Genomic DNA, 5,951 nt, shown 5'->3' with positions numbered 1-5,951 from the left:
CGCAAAAAATGTAGGAAAGGAAAGGCGCAGTTTGAAAAGAAATGATTTAAGTATGTTTTGAATTTTGACATGTGCGTCTATTTTGGCGTGTATATGCGCGTCTAAGTTTATGTAAACGCGCATGTAGACGCGAACGTAGACACGCAAATAGACGCTAATTTAGACGTGTACGTAAATGCAGATATAGACGCGCATTTAGGTTTTATCATAATTTTTTGTTTTTAAAATAAGTTTTGATAGTGAATTCTTATCATAAGTTTTAATGTATTTATGATGAGTTTTGTGTATTTAAAATTGAGATCTAAGAATAATTAATATGCCAGCTTGAAGTTTTTATGTAAACATATGAATGACAAATATTTTGATGTTGTCATGAATTAGGTTTAATCATGTCGTCATCATCACCTAGTGCGGTGCATGCTGATGAGTCAACGAGCATATCCTCAAGTGAGGATGAAACATTACGTCTTCATAATCGAGATGCATGGCTACGACAAAAAATTAAATGCATGTGTGATCGTTGTCGAGGGTGTATTTTTTGAGCATGTCGAATTGCAATGTCACACCTCAGCTTGTATGGAGAATGGGACCGAGAAAAATCACCGGTATTCATTGTTTTTTTTTAACACTAAGATTACTAGTCTATGTTACTCAATATATATCAACGTACATGAAACTCCCTTTTGTGGTTGAGCAGGATGCGGTGCCACATCCTCAGATGCTCCCTCCCGGGTGTCGAGAGGCTGCAAAACGTCGACGCGAGGAGGCAAAGTCTTCAAGAAGAGTGGAGACTCACGACCATGATAGTAGCCCTCATGAAATGCCCCATCAAGTCGTAGAGGATGAGATTTTGGACAACATGGTACACCATCTATTTTCGCAACCGGTTCAGGGAGAAGGTCACTCTACGAAGCCAGATGTATGGTTTTTATCATCCGCACACGTGCATAATCAAGAATCAATAGTCAAGTTTAAAGCTAAATTGAATTCTCCATAATAAAAAGGAAGTATTTTTTATCATCTTCAAGTAGAGAAATTACGAGATACATATTGCAATGCTTGCTACTAATTGTATAATAAGGTTTGTGTCGCTTGCCGCTAATTACTTATATCAGGCTTGTCAACTGGAGGAACTGCCATTCATTAGAGAGCAATGCAAAAGTAACTATTAACTCTTGTTTTTTTATTCAATAATTCAATGTGTATTCTTAATTCTATTGTTTTTATCATGCGCACACGTGAATACTCAAGAATCAATTTCAGGTGGTTAAATAATTATTAACTCTGGTTTTTTAATTATATTAAGTTCAATTTCAGGTGGTTAAATAATTGTGCGTCTGGAGGCACGTCTATATTAGCGTCTATTTATGCGGAGATATAGACACAAAATTTGTGTCTATTTACACGCACATATAAACGCAATGATAGATGCGCCTGACTTTGTGCGTCTAATATGCGCATCTATGCCTCGTTTCTGTTGTAGTGGTAGCTGGGAAATATTGGACTTACTTGATGAAGATGGTGTACTTTTCATGGCCATTCATGCGGTGCTTACCACAATTGATTGCAATGATAGTAAGGCAGAGTGCAAGAGGGAATCATGCGAATGGGTCAGGCTGATAGGTCTAACCACAGGCGAGACAAGCTCCCTAGGTATGTCCTGCCCTTGATGTGCCCTGAACAATTGTGGGTGATGCTAAAGGGCTAGGGGACTAGGGACAGAGCCAATCGACCAAGGTCACTGGACATACCTAATTTGAGGACCCCTAGGTACTGTGTTGTGATCGTGGGTGCTTCTTATCTTTTCATTATTTTCTTTTCTTTTTTCCTTTTCTATTTTCTTTTTTGCTTCTTTTTCTTGTGCTTTTTTTTTGGACTTGCCTGAGTACAACCATTGCAATATGTTGAGGCTATCAGCCTTTCAATGGATTGGGAAATGTCAAGCTTCGAAGGCTTAGGAAATGGATATTACAGTGATGAGTGTGCCCTAGCCTCGTTGTTAGAGAAGCAGTTGTTGAGATGGGGAGATACACTTGAGATATTGCAAACCTCTTTGCGACACTCGATGTCGGTACAATTGAGGTAGCAACTGCCATGAGCCAACTGTAGAGCTTGACCTAGAAAGAGAGCGTAGCCCATGACTATGCTTCGGGCGATGCGATGTGGGCGGTCGGCAAGGGTGATTTTCGCTTTCGACAGCATGGCTTTGTCGCGGCTCTTTGTGGGGTTGATGGTCTTGCGGTGACTTGGGCATTGAACACTTTCGCATAAAGACCTATATCATCCTACATCCACTTGTCACTTCATGAGAGTATATGCACGGTATATGCTGCAACTATAATAAACCAGTGCAACGCAAGGAGACGTCACTTATCTGAATTCCATGGTGTTGACTTAGATACTTATCACCTGCGCTTGATTAGCTTTTTCTTTTGCTAAAGACGTGAACTATATTAAACGCAGATATGAAAAGTTTGTACAATGGGGGAACATGTCAACACTTAACCATTTAAAGACAAAAAGTCATGGCCAGGTAGCATTTGATAATCCTTTTATACAACATGGGGCTACTCTATTTGTACGAGGCGGGGCGAGTCTGGGTGGTCAAGTGATTGAGGCTATACTGGTGAGGGGCTCCTGTGAGGCTGGGTGGGGAAAATGTCGGCTGGGACCCGGATGGTGTAGTCCCTGGCCACAATTGTTTCCAGAATGCTTTTGAACAATGCATCAAATTCTTGCTTGTCTCGAGCTGCCCTCTCCTCTTTCGAGCACCTAGTGCCCAAGTGTCTGTTGGGGGCCTGCACGATCGGTGTTGCCACGCCCTGTGTGCTCCCTTGCGCTCTCGTCCTCTTGGCTTGGGGGGTTTTCGGCCTACGTCCTGGGCGGTGTCGTTTAGGGCCTCGTTTCTTCGTGTATCTTTTAAGGGTAGGTATGTAGCGTCCTGGCGAAGGAGCTTGTGCTGCATGCTCCCTTCGATGCCGAATAGCATCCTTGCAAGCCAGCTGCACTGGGTGCTCCATGTTGGCTACCGTAGGGGGACCTGCAAAATGAGAACCAAGGATTAGGCCTTGAGGCAGGATAAAACTATTCGCATGGAAGGGATTATACTGTGGGTTATCAAGCGTATATGATGAGGAGGGGAGAGGTGAGGCATGCAGTGTTTGTTGTAGAGGGATGGCCCCCATGATGATGTTCGTTTTGCCTCCAGCCATTAGCAAATCTTGGCTTATACTAAGTTTCGTGGACTGGTTGTCATGGAGTGGGACAGGGCTCATCCTTGGAAGGATAGACCGGGAAGGGGGAAAGGTGTATAGAAAGGGACGGTATCCTGTCTACACCATCAGAGATGTTGGTCAAGGCTTCCTATGGCGGTAATGAGGGTTGCATGCCCTCCACCTAGAGGCGGTAATGGTCACACAACTTTTAAACGTGTGGTGAGAGGGGGACCTGAGGAGCTTAGCCTGTCAAAACCAACTCTTCTCCTTGCACTTGACTATCATTGCTTGTGTGTGTTGATCTTATCTATACAAGGTCACAAAAGTCATTGTTTATTTATATACATATTTACGAATCCATATCACTTCACGAGGATAAAAGCCAATTGTAGAACTCTGGATTGTACTGAAGTGTGGCACATGCATCTAGTATCCGTGGCAGCTTACTCAATACCGATAGATATTTTGCAACATCAAGTAGCATGGAACCTTGTCCGAGTCTACTGGCAACATGTAGCTCCTCCTCAGTGAGAACCTTATCAGCCAAAGAGTTCTCTTGGCTAGTTCCAGCTAAGTCCATACCCCGAATGGCAGTTGGCGCCACATAGGTTGGGTCTCTTTGAGACTACCACTTGGCCAATTGCTCCTCTGAGACTGTCATAATCTGGGCTCCTAGTTCAGCCATTGCAACACAGTTTTCAAACCAACGTTTCTCAAATTGACTTTGACCCTTTGATTGTCGCCTTAGTTGCTCTATCTCTAAGAGATTTGGTTGGTACAGTTAAGCGTAGTTCGTCGGCTTCCTCGTCAGAGGTAAGTCGCATGCATTCATGCAGGAGCCCTGTCATAGTGCTCGTTAAGATGTTCTTACTCTTCCCAAGATAGGGAAAATGGCAAGTATTCTCCAAGCTGCTCCTTAGGGAATGTGCCCATCTCCGTAAGGACATAGACACGTGCAAACATCTTGAGCTTAGCATCCAACTCAGTTAAGCATTCTGCGACACTTTTATGTTCAACGAGGGCTTGCTCGGTTGCTATCTCATGCAAGGTTCTAGGAGTTTGCCTAGGCTTTAGCATAGCTGGGGGCTCATGCCTAAATGAGCAAGATTGGTCAACGCTAGGATTTCTTATGCTCTCGGGGTTTCCATGTTTCTCCTGAGGCTTTGTTATTGCATCATGGTTCTCCTTGGATGTGACTGGTATAAATTTGTCACCCTGTTGTGATAGCGTTATATCCACTCTTGATTGGTCAATGGGAGTTCTATTGTCGGTGGATTGAGTGTTGAAAGCAACCATTGATGGTAATGGCTACTTTGATTTTTCAGAGCACACAGATGTGTTTGAGGTTTCACCACTATTAGGAGAGACATCAATGGGTTCATTGGTGGATGGACTCGATGCTTTATTCCTCAGCTCTCCAGCGCTCTTGATCTCAATGTTCTTGGGGTCCACAACCACCTGTAAAACTGCTGTTGTTTTCATTGTTTTCTCCTCTTTTTCATGGTTAGTGAAGGTGCATCTCTCAACAACTCAGGTCCCTGGAATAGGTCAACCATTGATGTGCTTGGTTGGGCCTCAGCATTCTCTTTCTCTAGTGTGTCCTCATGGGACATAGCCGTGGCCTGCTGAATAGCCTCGCTAGGTTGTGAGGGTACAACTGCCTCCCTTTTTGGAGAGTCTAGCTCTTCCCTTCTGTTTAACTCCTTCGGCCTAAGCTTTAGGTGCTTTGGAAGTGCTGGAGTTGTCAATGAAGTTGGTTGCGACACCTCTTCCACAGGTAAACTACTAAGGACAGTTCCGCAAGGGGCATTGTCACGGCCAAGGGCTATGACTGCTATGATCCCTAATTGGAAGTAGTAGCAGCTATTTCAGCAGACTGGCTACTGCTAGTAGATTGAAGTGTCAAGTCCCTAGGGTGATTGGAAGTGGTCGTGTCTTTTGTTGCCCTTTGAGCATTCACTTGTGTAGATCAAGCATAAGTTGATATAGTCACATTAGGTTGCACAGGCATATCCTTGAGCCGAAAGCTACGGATGGTGTCCTGTCCCACCTCTTGGACATTTGGAAGCTTAGATGGAGATAGAGGTTGGGATTGATCAGCCGCCCTTGACGACTGCTATTGTGCTTCCTGTCTGTTTGGGAAAAGAGGGTGTAGGAGATCTAGGACTCTTAGATGGACGTGGCACTGGCTGAATGATTTGCTCGAGGCTATTAGACGATTGTGCCATTTGCTTTGTTGAGCAATCAGCCTTCTCACGAGCAGCGTTGTGCCTTTGGTGCTCATTATCCTCTTGGGAAGTCAAAAGCTCCTTGAGCACTAGCGGTCTTTGTGCACGCTCAATGGTTACATATGACATCTACTTATTAAGCATGCTAGGCTGAGGCTCTTTCTTTCAAACACTCATGTTTGGTTTCTTGCCTCGAGACTTGGAGTTTCTCTTAGATTTCCTCATGTGCTTCGTTGCTTTTGATGCAATCTGGCCTTTAGCTGATAGAGGTGGTTTACAGGGGGTTTTGGTACCCAAATCCATCGGTTACCTGCATAATACCCTTGAGCACATAGCAACTTTTTGGATATCCATCTCGGTGTTGTATTGGCTCTCCATCGATGCCTTCGTCTATAAGTCTTGGGCTTCTTTTGGTCTTCTACGATATTTGTAAGTCCAAAGCCCTTGGCATTGTCTCTTGACCTTCTTGTTTCAGGCATAGCCTCACTCACTGGTTCTCGTTATTCGA

This window comes from Lygodium microphyllum, chromosome 26 (assembly GCF_053477565.2).
Source record: "Lygodium microphyllum isolate KBCC chromosome 26, Lygodium_microphyllum_v1.1.10, whole genome shotgun sequence".
Lineage (NCBI taxonomy): Eukaryota > Viridiplantae > Streptophyta > Polypodiopsida > Schizaeales > Lygodiaceae > Lygodium > Lygodium microphyllum.
The sequence above is the reverse complement of the archived record's forward strand: the minus strand, read 5'-3'. Positions refer to the sequence as shown.